The following is a 13,456-nucleotide window of genomic DNA, read 5'->3' as shown; positions in this document are numbered from 1 at the left end:
AGACGAAAACAGTGAAGCCATGTAAGGGAAATGTACTTAATCTAGCTTATTTCATGAACATAAGCAAAATTTAACTTGGGTCAAGTCTTATAAATGCTTCTGATACTTGGAAATAAAACATGAGTTGTCTTCCTAAAATGGTCTAATATAATTACTTTTAGCCAATCCCCTGCAATTTGGAAACACCCATCATAATAGCCGATCAGGTAAAGTTTAAACAACTTTATCCTTCTCACTTTGTAATCCATCCTGTAACAATGTGCCTCTGAGCCACGTGCCATCTTTGGGTTGAAATCTCCTTGTTTGCAAATGCTTTGTTTTCCACGTGATAAAATGTTCATAACAAGTAAATGTCTGAATTGTCTTTTGATGCAGTTCTATGAATGAATGTAGTAGATTCAAGCACATAATAGATGTTCGAGAAATGTGATTCTGAAAGATACTGATGTGTTTGTTCGTATAACTCCATAGCTAGCCAATAAAGCTAGTTGAACCCATGTACAGACACCAAAACAGACATAATGATTATCTCCGTACTCACTATCCATACTCACTCAATATTTCTTGGTGCTTCCCAAGGAATATTGCCATAAAGATTCCAGGTCAAAGGATGAAAGTTCTATTTTCTGATGCTAAGACAGAAGGCAAAGGAAGCCACATCACAAAACAGAGATATTATTGTCTCTTGAGTCCTAGATCCTCAACACTTCCTTCATCTCTGGATGACTCAGTCCACTTCCAATATCTATAAATATAGATCATGTGTGGGAACACTGCAGCCCATTGATTTTCACCTTGTCTTTCTGTGATGGCCACAAACTGTCTCCAATGAACCTAAATACTTAGAGAAAAGACTGTAATTATGAAATCAGTTTAACGGTGGTCAGTAAAGAGTAACTCACAGGACAATACCTGAGACATAATAAAATAAAAGTTGAGTAAATGAAGTTCAAGGAGAATGTATCAAACACCCAAACGGGGTTAGATTTCTTCTTTTTCTCCCATTTACTCCTCATGAAACTATCTAATCTGAAGATGCTACCAGCAATTTTGAAAAAAAAAATATTGTTTTTAAAGTATTTTGCAAATATTTATTATCAGGTGATTTTTCTTTACCTTCAATGATATATGTTTTTAAGCACTCTGATTTCTAAATTCATTGCAGGGCTTCTAGTGAGCAAACACTATCCAGCAAGTCGGAAACAATATGATGAAACAACACCATTGATATTACTGGAGTTGACTGCTAGAAATTAAGTTTTTCACAAAATGACTACAAAGTTTGCAGTGGGTGAGTTCTCTGTGCCTGGTACCATATAACAATAACCAAATGTGATTGACTTTTGTATCTCTCAACAATAATTGACTCGGTTCCATTTTCCTTGGATTATTACAAATGCAAGATTTCAAGTCCCACAACTTGCTAAAAAGCATCTCTATTTGCCTGTGCTTCTTTCTCTCCCTGAACCAAGAACAGAGCTGCCACCCACATGTATGGTAGTGACTAGCTCACACTTATTTAGAGGCTGGGTGGGAGGAAGCATGGAAGGAAAGTGGGTCATCCCTTCTCCGCTGTTATATACAAAACCAAAAACCAGTTTCAAAGGCCACTATTTAAAATAAATGGAAAAAAAAATTGAAGACTTCCCCCCCATAGTTCAGAAATATAATAAAAAGTTATACATACCCAAATTTGTCTGGTTTTACCCAAACAACACAAAGTAATCAACACAAATCCCACATTTCTAGTCTACCAGTTGGACTGGCTCCGGAATTTGGTGAATCACGCTGCATGAGGAACAAGCCCACTCCATTCATACAAACAAATTGTTTTTGTTTCTACTTCATCACTTGTCTGAACAATAGAGTCAGACGAGCTGGCTGACTGTTCAACTTTCTTTAATTCACTCTGAATTTTTTAAACTGATTCCTTGATAGATGATTCTTGGTAGGATTTTGAAAGATTGGGTTGGAAGGATGGACTAAACCCCTATCTTTAGCTGTTTATTTAATTCTATGCTATGGGAGATACCGATTCATTATGAGAGTTTACAGCATAAGCAGGATCTCTATTCTGCATATCAGGACTAATTGAGATATTCCTTCTGTAACATTTATAAGTGCCAGATCTTGCTGTAGTAGGTGTATTGAGAACCGTTTGTATATAGCCCTTTATAATTCATAAAGCACTTCCACATTTTTGTATTACCACAAAACACCATGAAATGTATGTTTCATTATACCAACTTTACAGATGAGAAAATCAGGGCCCAGAAGTTTTAGATGACTTGGCTTTTGCCAGGCCAGAACCAAACCAAGCTTCGTTTGATACAAAGGTAGAATTCTCAATCACTGTGCTGTCCCACCTTGCAAAGGGACTTTTCTCTTCTTTCCCCCCTACCTTCTCGCTTACTCTCTTCCCTACCACTTTTCCTCAGAGGAGGAAGCATCCCTTTTCTTTGCAAAATGACCAGTGACCTCCAACTTTCTCCATGTGCGTGCTCTGGTCCCTTTCTCACGGTCTTTGCCTTCAACTACCAGTTTTCAAACCCAGGCTTTAACAATGGGCCTAACACGTGCCTGTCTCTGTGCTCAGGAATGAGGGAACAGAGAAGATGTGACCCATGACCCACTTTGGAGCTTTACAGACCTCCTGGGGAAAGTGGCTGTACACATTCACTCTGCCTGCACTTACCGAATGTCTGATGTGTACCAGGTGTTATCCCGGGCCCCGAATACTCCACGGGGAACACAGTAGACACAGGCCTTGAACTCAGGGAGCTGACAGCTATCAATAATACAGAGCTGACAACAGATGCTTCATGAAGTTAATGTGAAGATTGAGTGAGACATCGTATTACACAGTGGTGCTCAGTAACAGCCCAACCCATCCCTGTACTGTTATTGCTAATGGGCTGTGAACTCCAGAGCTGGTGAGGTGCAGCCCAATCGAAATATACCAGTTTCAGGTCAGACAACATATTTATGTATTTCCTTCTGAGAAGCAGAATTAAACCATAGAATACATTACTAGCGTTGCTAATATTTTAAAGTGCCCGTGATAGGGGCTCCTGGGTGGTACAGTTGGTTGAACATCCAACTCTTGGTTTTGGCTCAGGTCATGATCTCAGGGTCCTGGGATTGAGCCCTGCATCGGGCTCCATGCTCAGTGGGGAGTCTGCTTGAGGTTCTTCCTCCCTCTCGTTCTGCCCCTCCCATTTGTGCTATCCCTCTCTCTCTCTCTCTAAAATAAATAAATAAATCTTTTTAAAAAAATCAAGTGCTAGCGATAGAAATTAAAATACTACTAGTTTTTGAGTATCTACTTTGTGCCTATTGGACTAGATGATTTATCATGCATTTTCCCACAGAACAATCTTGTGAGGGAAGTATGTTTATCTCGCTGCTATAGAAGGAGAGACTGAGGGTCAGGAGATTAAGTAAATGGTTCAAGGATACACAATTTCATCTGCTCCGGTTGTGAAATATGCACCCACTCACACTGATTCTCAGCACGGTTTTCTCCCAAGTGGACTCAGAGATGCCCTCAAACTCATAAAGACTTCAAGTGGAATTTTAATGCACAGTAAGATAAAGGGGGTGGGAGAAAAGAAGCCAACAATCCCTCAGAAAGTTCAGGAAAGAGTAGAACCTACAGATGAATCACTATTAGGATTTTCCCCCTTCTTTACAGGAAACTCAATTTGTCAGACAAGAAGAGGTAGAGAAGCATTTAGCTGTCTCCCTGCAGCCCAACCAGGTCTGAGGAAATTGCTTCTAGAAGTGCAAATTTGGCTTAAAAGCCTGTGGGCTGACAAAAAGCTATTTAGACTCCACTAGAAAGCTCTGTTGCCTATTATGTTTGTGTGAAGGTAAAACTAAGAGGAGATACTTGGGATTTAAATATATTGACTCTTTCACAGCCCTGAGTATGCACAAGGTAGCTGAAAGACTCGAGAAGATCTCAGGTTTGGTTCCCTGCTCCTGTAAGGTAAGGCTCCAGGGCCCACCGGGGGAGCCCCGGCAAAGGTCATGGAGCAACTAACTGCACCAGGAAAATTTTGTATGAGTCCCCAGCACGGCAGTGCTAATTTGTAGTAATCAGACCTGAGTTCAACCTTCTCTCTACCAATTAACCAGTGGAATGATCTGGTGCAAAAATCACTTCCTGAAGCCTAGAGTTTCTTCTCCATTAAAGGAGCGCTGTAGGGCTTGCCTGGTAATATTGTTGTTAGAACTGAAAAGTGGTATCAGTGGGCTCCTCACAAGAGCACAGTACATGGTCATTAGTATTGTTACTATTACTATTATTACTATCATCATCACCATCATTTTTTGGTATTCTCTTTGCCTGAAATGACTTGACCACTAGATAACCTTTTAGAAAGCTTTCCAAAATAGCATCTGTTAGGGACTGAATGCCCCCCTCCATTCATATATTGTAGCCCCAATCCCAAGGTGACAGCATTTGGAGAGAGGGTCTTTATGGAGGTAATTAAAGTCACAAGTTACATGAGGTGATACAGGTGGGGTGGGGTGCTGATCCAATCAGATTAATGTCCTTCTAAGAAGAGAATCAGAGAGCTGGCTCGCACTCTCTCTATCCACCATCTGAAGACACAGCAAGAAGGCAGCCATCTGCAAGCCAGGAAGAGGGTTCTCACCAGGATCCAAATCAGTTGGCATCTTGATCTTGGACTTCCAGCTTCCAGAACTAGGAGAAATAAATTTCTGTTGTTTAAGTCCCCTGGCCCATGGTGGTTTGTTGTGGGAGCCCTGGCTGACTGATACACCATCTCCTACAACCTCAGAAGAGATGTGTCTATGCAATGGTACTTCTCTGCTTCTGAACTCCGTAGTGTGTTTCGCCTCCTTCTGTGATGGCGACAGTTTCTGACCTATATCACAGGCATTTGAATGCACGTCCTCTGTGCTAACAGAAGGTGAGCTCACCTCAGGATGGCCAGCCTACAGCACAGAGATGGACATTCCTAGCAGATGCTTGGCGACTATTGACTACATCAGTGGGTTCACTGAGATATGTTGCTCACAATGGTTAATATTTGCTTGCTTTAGGTAGATGGCACTTTACTTGTGCTGTCCTCTGTAGTTGTACTTAATGTAACATGTCGGGTCCGTATTACGTATACAAATATCTGTCTCCATCCATAGGCGTTAAGTGTAGTAACCTATCTGTTGTACCCTGAGAAGCATCTGGAACTCTGTTTAGGTTAATATGACCGTGGAAAGAACATCATAATAATTTGGTAGGTTTGGCTGGAGGCTGGAGACATTTTATTTGCTGGAATTTCAAGGTTGGTGGGAGAGGCACAAGAACCTGGCAAAGAAGCAGACACTTCCTGGGGAGCTAGACAGAGCCAGAAAGTCAAATGCTAAAAACACTGGTGTTGGAAAGGTGTCTGGCAGCTGGGGTGGTGCCTATAAGGGATGGTCAAAAACCATACAGGAGTGATGAGACTTTCAAATTTTCAGAAACATTTACTAGATCCATAACACTGGATCTTTAACTCAAGTGATTTTTATTTTTTTTTTTTAATGAGAATGAGTAAAGGGGTCAAATTTTGGACTCAGTCTGGGGCATTCAGAACCAAGAGAGTAGGGGCGCCTGGGTGGCTCAGTTGGTTAAGCGACTGCCTTCAGCTCAGGTCATGATCCTGGAGTCCTGGGATCGAGTCCCACATCGGGCTCCCTGCTCAGCAGGAAGTCTGCTTCTCCCTCTGATGCTCCCCCCTCTCATGCTCTCTCTGTCTCTATCTCATTCTCTCTCTCAAATAAATAAATAAAATCTTTAAAAAAAAAAAAAAAGAACCAAGAGAGTAGGCACAATACCACAGGAGAAATAGAGGTAAACAGTAGGCAGAAAAGCCAGAATTCTCAAAATTATCCACAGGAGTCTATACTCATTCAAGCCATGAAATTGGGTGTTTGAACCAAGCTTACCTGAACCCCCAGTGATCCCAGATGACATCTGGCTGCACATTCATGGAGCTTAGTAAAGAGTTCTGGGTGCCTGCTCTGAGCAAGGCCCTTGGCTGAGCACCGACAATTCAAAGATAAGACATGGTCCCCACCCGGACCGTGAAGATGCTGCACACACAGATAAGGCAGACGGTGTAATTGCTTAGAGATCCACATTCTTCTGAAAGCGAAATAACCATCTGCATTTAGAAGCACAGGGTGGGATGGAAAATGGATCAGAGATGGAGAAGAGTGCAGAGGAAGAGGTCGGCACTATCTTCACAGCCTTCACAAAAACCTGGGTGTGTGCTAAGATCCATGTCCTTAGGTCTATTATAAAGATAAGCAAACAAAAACCCAGTACATGGAATTGATTTAGCCAAGGCCACACCTTGATGGTAGAAATATAGGGACTACACCACATCTCCCACTGCTGGGCAAGAAGGTCTGGGGAAGAGAGTGCAGACACTGGGATCCCAATACCAGGGTCACCATGAAGGCACCCCTTTGCAAAACCCGAGATCATATGAAAATGAAGAGTGAGGAAGGGACTTCACAGAACCCTCTTAGAGGTCTGAGGGGGTCCATTCATCATGCATATTTGGAATGACACATGCTCAACCACAGACACGTTCATTAGTATGTAAATGTACTCCCATTATCATGCCATGGTTAATGCAACTTAGCTTTGCCTTTTTTTCTGTAGCTTTCCCCCTTTGTACCTTCCACCTCACCTGATCTCTTCCATATTTTCCTCCATTTTCATATGCTTTCATTCACCCCCTTCATTCATTCACTCACTCTACAGATATTTATTAGGCAGCAATTACGTGCCAAGTATCATACCAGTTGCTGAGGATGAAACGAATGAGTAACAAACAAACAAACACAAAGATTCCTCATTTCATACAACTTACATGTTCTAATCGGAGGAGATCAACAAAAAGCACTGAAGTAACAAACAGTAAGTCAAAAGATAAGCGTTGTGGGGAAAAGTAAAGCAGGAGAGGGGGTAAAAACTATCAGGGACAGTGGGTGAGAGTGGAGATGCCTGGCGCGCAGTAGGATGATCTGTGAACAGATACACACACACATATATCAAACTTCTGGCATTGTTTTGTAAAAATGAGAGAATACTATATGCACATGTTCTACTGCTTTCTTTTTCCAATCAATAATGCCTTATAGAAACCCTTGCCAAGTCAATCTGGTTAGCTCTGATGCATTTCTTTGAGTGGCTGTATAGTGTTCTAAAGTGTGAGTATACCAAACGTTATTTAGCTGTTTGGTACTGATGGGCATCCTTGAATTATTTTATTTAATTCTTAAAACAGTCCAAGGTGATGGAGGAGAAATCAGTGGAGCTTGGAGCCAATGTTCACATTTTCTTATAATACAAATGAGTGCTATTAAACACAGGCGTGCTATAGACAAGGCTTGCAGTGGGGGGAAAGGGACTCTGCTTTTGGTTTCCCTTAATGCGGTCTCACCTCTTCCTTATCACCCCATAAACTTGAGGCTGGCTTTGACTTTGTTCTTGTGGGGAGCTCCTGGGTAGACTAGAAGCTGTAAAAATCTAGAATCAAGTAACAACATCAGAAAAGATCTTAGAAGTTAGCTGGTCTGATTGCCTCAGGTTCTAAGTGGGCAAACTGGAGACCTACAAATAAGAAAGGACTCCCTGGGGTGTCTGGGTGGCTCAGTTCGTTGAGTGTCTGACTCTTGATTTCGGCTCAGGTCATGATCTCAGGGTGGTGAGATCAAGCCCCACATCGGGCTCCGTGCTCAGGAGGGGGTATGCTTATCCCTGTTCCTCTGCTCCTCCCCGCCCGTGCTCTCTTGCTCTCTCTCTCTCTCAGTCAAATAAATAAATAAATAAAATCTTAAAAAAAAAAAAAAAGGACTCCCCAAGGTCACACAGGCAGTTTGTGACAAAACCTAAAGGATATACTCATATCTTTTTAATTCCAACTTAGTATAATTTCAAGTCTCTTTTACTCCAATATATAGTGTCTGTTTGTACAGACACTACAAGATGAGGGCTGTTCCCAGAGGAAAGAGGAAAGCAGAGGATGGAGGCTTACCTGGGAGATGGACCGGGAATGCACACGTGTGTGTGTGTGTGTGTGTACGTACACAGATGCAAAGCACAGATGGAGGAAAGGCAATCTGGTATCATCTGGGAAGACAGAGGGATACAGTAACAATAACTAACTTTGTCTATTCCTGTTCCTTTCAAGCAAAATTTCTAAATAATACCAAGAGGCATGAGCATCCCTGATGAATCTCTGGAATAAGACTTTAGATGTCAGCACAAGATCAGGCACACTTGTGTGCGCTCTTAACCAAATCCCAGACCCACAAATAAAAAAGAAAGAGAAAGGGAACAATTTCCCTTTCTTGTCAATAAAACTGTACTTTATACCTTTGCTCTTGGAGGGTTAGCATAGATAAGGAATTGTAAGAAAATGTAGAGTGGGAGGCAACAGATCTATATTTCAGAGTAAATCTAGCACACTTCCTGAAGGAAATAAGTTCTTAGTTTTCCGAGATGGGAGACACCCATTGTTGGGAAGCAAAAGTGAACATTTTTCTCCTCTTTCAAATGGCCTGTCACTTGTCATTCAACAGTAAACATTCCCAAGGAGATTTTTCACCCCAGAGATAAAAATCTGTGTTCTCTCCACATGAAAAACCTTGCATTTTTTTTCATGATCTGTGTCCCTTGCAAAGTATTACTGCTAATAAGAGCACTGCTAAGTTTTGCCTTATAAGTTTTATATCACTGAAACTGTCCAGTCAAATTGAGTCTGGGGAAAGTTATTTTTAGCAAGCTTATACTGAATTATGACTCTCATATTTTTGAAGCATTCCTTTTGGTCCCCATCTCCACTGCTGGCTGAAAAAACTATCAGTAGGAAAAAAAGAGACAAAACAAAAACAAAAGCAGAAGACAAGCAACAACATCTTTGATGGATATTTTATTTGCATTTACTCATTGACCTCCTATGTGCCAGCTAGGTTAAGTTTCATCCAAACAACAATCTCTCAAAGAAGATCTTATTCTGGTTTTGGAGATGAAGCATGAGTACCAAAAGAATGAACTTGTCACAATAGAATCCTCTGGAACTGGAAAGAAAAGCTGTGTGTGCACAAGGCTCGGGAGTTCCCCACCAAACCACACAGCTGGTGGAAAGTAGTGTGTCGGAAGCCGTTCACTTTCAGGATGGGTCCCAGGCACCTGACTTAGAATAGCAACTATGGAAAACAATAAAGGAAATGAAATCCCCTTGGGAAGAAGCAGCGGATAAAGCAAGGCAACATGGGCGTTTTCCTGGATGGGCCCCTTGGGCTTCTGGGAAAACATGACCACAAAGCAGAGGGCCTGCCCGGCATTGTGCAACCTCCTTTCAGAAAGGGAAGGCTCTCCTCTCCCTGGCCTGGGCTCCTGCAGGCCTTGCATGACAGTCCCCTTCTCTGGAGCTGGCTTCTTGAGCTCAAGTTGTATGGCAGCAATGAACTTGGAGATCCCAGCTGTCTGGCCGGACGGACGGCCAGCAAGTTGTGAACAAAGCAATCCCACTCCCTCTCTTCCGCTTCGGTCTGAAGGAGACAAAAATGACAAAAATGCTCACGTTGCCAGGGATGAGTCTGTGGCCTAAGCTGGCTGTTTGGAAAAGCCCGCTCCCACAGCAACTGTAAATCACGAGGCGGCCTCTCTCTGAGTCCCACGGCAGCCAACGTGCAGAGTGATTTATCAGGCAGCTTCTAGCATAGCTTAATTTGGGGAGGCAGGCAAAGGATGCCAAAAGGCTTTAAAAGCTGAGCCAGGATGCCCTGAAAGAGGAAAGCGGGGGACACTTCTTTGAGGAGGGGGGCCCATGAGACAGCTGGGACATCTGGGGCTGCATGTGGTCCTCCCGGGAGCGGGGGCTCCAGGCAAGCTTCCCCACACCCCACCCCACCCCCGCCCACCAGCCGTCCTGTGTCTGCATTCAGAAATGGGAATCGCGGGGAGGTCCAATCGGGAGACAAGAATGCTTCTTCCTCTCCCCTCCCTGAACACCCCCTTTCCCCACATGCTTCCTTAGACAGGAAACTTTAAATTGCCGGGATGGGCCACCCTAATTGCTACTCTTTTAATAACTCGGTTCACTCCTTGAAGTCTCTGTAAACATCTTGGAAGCAGGGTATAGTATGGCAAGGAAGGAAGCATATGCTCACCTCTCCTGCAGGGACTGGCTTCTGGGGAATCAGAAGAGTGAGTCGATCAATGCCCCCTCCCCCTTAGCCCTCCTCTCTACAGCCCCCCAGTACTTAGGTACTGCTGTCCACAGGTGTCCACTTAATTTCCCCGCCCCCTGCATTTAGCAGATGATTTGCCTTCCCTCCAGCACGCATGCGAGCAGAGAACTTGAGGGTAGCCTGACCTGCGGACCTTTCCTTTACACCTTCATTCTGGAAAGGACATAGAGAAGCCATTTCATTTTGTAAGTTAAGAATTCTGAGAGAGGGGCCCGTGGGTGGCCCAGTCGGTTAAGCGTCTGCCTTTGGCTCAGGTCATGGTCTCTGGGTCCTGGGATGGAGCCCTGAGTTGGGCTCCCTGCTCAGCGGGAAGCCTGCTTCTCCCTCTCCCTATGCCCCTCCCCACCCCCGCTCATTCTCTCCCTCTCTTTCTCTCTCTCAAATAAAGAAATAAAATCTTAAAAAAAAAAGAGAGAATTCTGAGAGAAGTCAAAAGGTAGAAAGATTTGCCCGGAATAACTCAACAAGGCAGTGTCAGAGCAAAAAAGGCAGCGCCAGCCTCTCGTGGGACCAGCCCGGGGTTCCCTGCTGCCCCAGAGAACCCTGGGCTTTCCCAGAACAGCCATCCCGCCTGGGATCTGTGGATCCGGGAGCCAGCCTGTCTCTGCAGCATCACATAAGGTTTTTATCCCTTTCCTAGCATCTCCATTCGGAGTAAACAAGTGGAAAGAATTATTTGAAAACCAATGAAATAAAATGGAATTGGGAAATACTCGTAAGTTCCTCTAGGCTCCTCTGGGTTTTTCGAAACTTCTGTTCTTTTTGGATGATTGCTTTCTTTTACACTGATTTGGGAAGTCAGACACCTATCGTTTGTCAGAACCCCAGGTCCTTGATTCAGAAATAGGTGAGAGGGTTTGAGAGGTATTTGCTGGTCGGTGGCAGACACAAGAAAAATTCCTATTTCATCTGTCATCAAACAACAAACTGTCAGAATCTCCTTGTCTGGGAGGGGATGGGGCTGGGGCAAGGCAGGCCATCTCAGCAGCAAAATGACGGGTTGGAGGGCATTGAGTTCTCCCCAGGGCATGATAGGCCCGAAGCAAGTGGGAGAGAGACAGCCAAGGCCAAGACCAGGCACGGGAACAGAGCTTAAAGGGATCAGTAGCAGTTGCAGGCCAGACCACAGGACCAGGTGGAATGGAGTTTGGAAAAAGCATGTCAGGACCCAGAGAAAGGATTGTCTGTCTGTCCTGGGCCCTAGAAGATGTCTGCGGCTGTCTTCAAGGACTCCTGGGTAAGTCAGTCTTTAGGGAGTGACTGAATGCCAGGGGTGGGGGATTGACACGAGAAAGTAACTTCTCAGTGAGAGAAGTGATATGTTAGGAGGCCAAAGATGACTTATAAATAAGGCACAGTTAACCATGTTTTAATATAGAGAAGGTTTCCTGAGAATATCTTAACTCTGAGATGTTTTGGTGCAAGGCATTCTGGGATTTCAACTACAACTGGCTTCTGAGGAAGGAGAAGGAAGGATTAGAAAATCTACATGGAGTAGGATGGGCAGAGGGAGCTAAAGTGGTCTCCACAGTCAGCCCCAGTTGGGGGGAGGGGGGCCAAGGGAAGTCCAGGGCCCCATCAGCTAAAGAGACGGTCTGGGTGTCGGTGCTAGGTGGGTGATGAGGATGGTGGTGAGGGGGTGACAGTCTGGAAGGTAGAACGTGGTGAGGAGCAGCGGAGTCTGGAGGGTAAAAACAACTCAGTGTCTAGGTACCGATTAGAGCTTTCCACCTTGCAGGCAGGCAGGCCCTGGTTGGATTTCTGCCCATATCATTTGCTAGGCTGGTGATCTCGTGGAAGTGATCTGAACTCTGATCAAATTTTTCTCAGCTGGAAAATGAAGATCATTATTTTTGTCTCCTAGGGTTGGTTTAAAGATTAGGCATGGTGATGTTGGGGATGAAGTGATTGATAGAACAGGGTAGAAGAAGACAGGAGGTGGGAGGAGGAGGAGGAGGAAGGAGGAGGTCGAAGATGAGGAAGAGGAGGGCCACGGTGGAGGTAATGGGTGTCTTAGAAGCTGATGACACCAAGGTCCATCCTGAGTAGACCGCAGCACAGTGAGAGTTAGCAGGTCTCACTCTGCACCCTCACACACCACCCTCGGGGTGAGACTTCTAAAATCTGATAGAAATATTGTAGCTTGAAACTGGCTCAGGAGCTCTGTTCCAGACAGGATGATTCCAGCTGGAAGAATCTGTGGCAAGGTAGGGGTTGACAGTGTTTACCATGTAGAGATTTTACTGATAAAGCACAATGACGTGTGGCCAGCCATCATGTAACATTCAGGATCTCTGTGCATTTAGGTAATATAATAAGAACACACTGACAAAACATAAGCCTCACTGCAAGTCTTGAACCCTATTTAGGGAGGAGGTTGACACATTTTATTCTATGGATCTCATCCTTAAAAATACTGTGTCTACCTTTTAAGCATTTATTTGATAGTTGGCACAGGGGGTGATGGAGGAAGGCATGCTATTTGGGAGGAAAATCAGGAATGTGAACACAATACTTTTGATTCCTTACTAGGAAACCTGGCATCTAGGCTAATTATGTTGTGATGATGTAAAATTCACTCTGCATTTGTTGAATGCCCACACAGTTTTATAGAGGGCACAGGAGGGAAAGAGTTATATCACCAAAATGAAATAAAATCTTGCTTTCATCTGTACCTAATGCACATAATGGAGAGAGAGTATGGGGCAAAGGGGAAAAGTACAGAGTCAGGAAGCCCAGAGTTTCAATGCTGACCGCCAACTTAACAACTTCGTCAGTTTGAGCCCGTTGACTAACCTCTCTGAACCTGATTTTCATATTTAAAATAAGACAACAAAACTTCATTTAAAAAAGGTATCGGTTAATTTCCTTCAAATGCCTACCATGGAGCCTGAGCAAATAATAAATATTCAGCAAGTGGTTAATCACTCAATATGAACTTGTTTGAGTGAACTAGGTGATGAATGATGACCTCTTTCAGCTCCCCAAAAAAGGTTTCCATGAGAATTTTAATCCAATTTTCATCAGTCTCTAAGTGCTATCGCATAATTTTTTCTGCCCGCTTAAATAATGTAACGTTTTCTTCACGGTGCAAGATCATCTAAGAAAATAATAAATACTTCCTGAGGGGTTTTCTATAAATATACATGTTCTTAGGTTTTGTACTCTTCTG

General features: G+C 43.7%; 1 long non-coding RNA gene across 2 annotated transcripts in view; it reads left to right on the top strand.

Moving 5' to 3' along the window:
- Nucleotides 1-13,456, top strand: part of LOC144379329 (uncharacterized) — a 220,092-nt gene that overhangs the window by 190,499 nt on the left and 16,137 nt on the right. The window contains exon 3 of one of the 2 annotated variants that reach the window (XR_013442150.1): nucleotides 1,166-1,291. This is a non-coding gene — a long non-coding RNA (uncharacterized LOC144379329). Of the gene's footprint in view, nucleotides 1-1,165; nucleotides 1,316-13,456 lie in introns of those variants that run through there. The other variant, XR_013442149.1, reaches the window with a different exon arrangement.

This window comes from Halichoerus grypus, chromosome 10 (genome assembly GCF_964656455.1).
Source record: "Halichoerus grypus chromosome 10, mHalGry1.hap1.1, whole genome shotgun sequence".
Taxonomy (NCBI): Eukaryota; Metazoa; Chordata; class Mammalia; order Carnivora; family Phocidae; genus Halichoerus; species Halichoerus grypus.
Note: the sequence above shows the minus strand (reverse complement) of the source record. Positions and strands in the feature narration are given on the sequence as shown.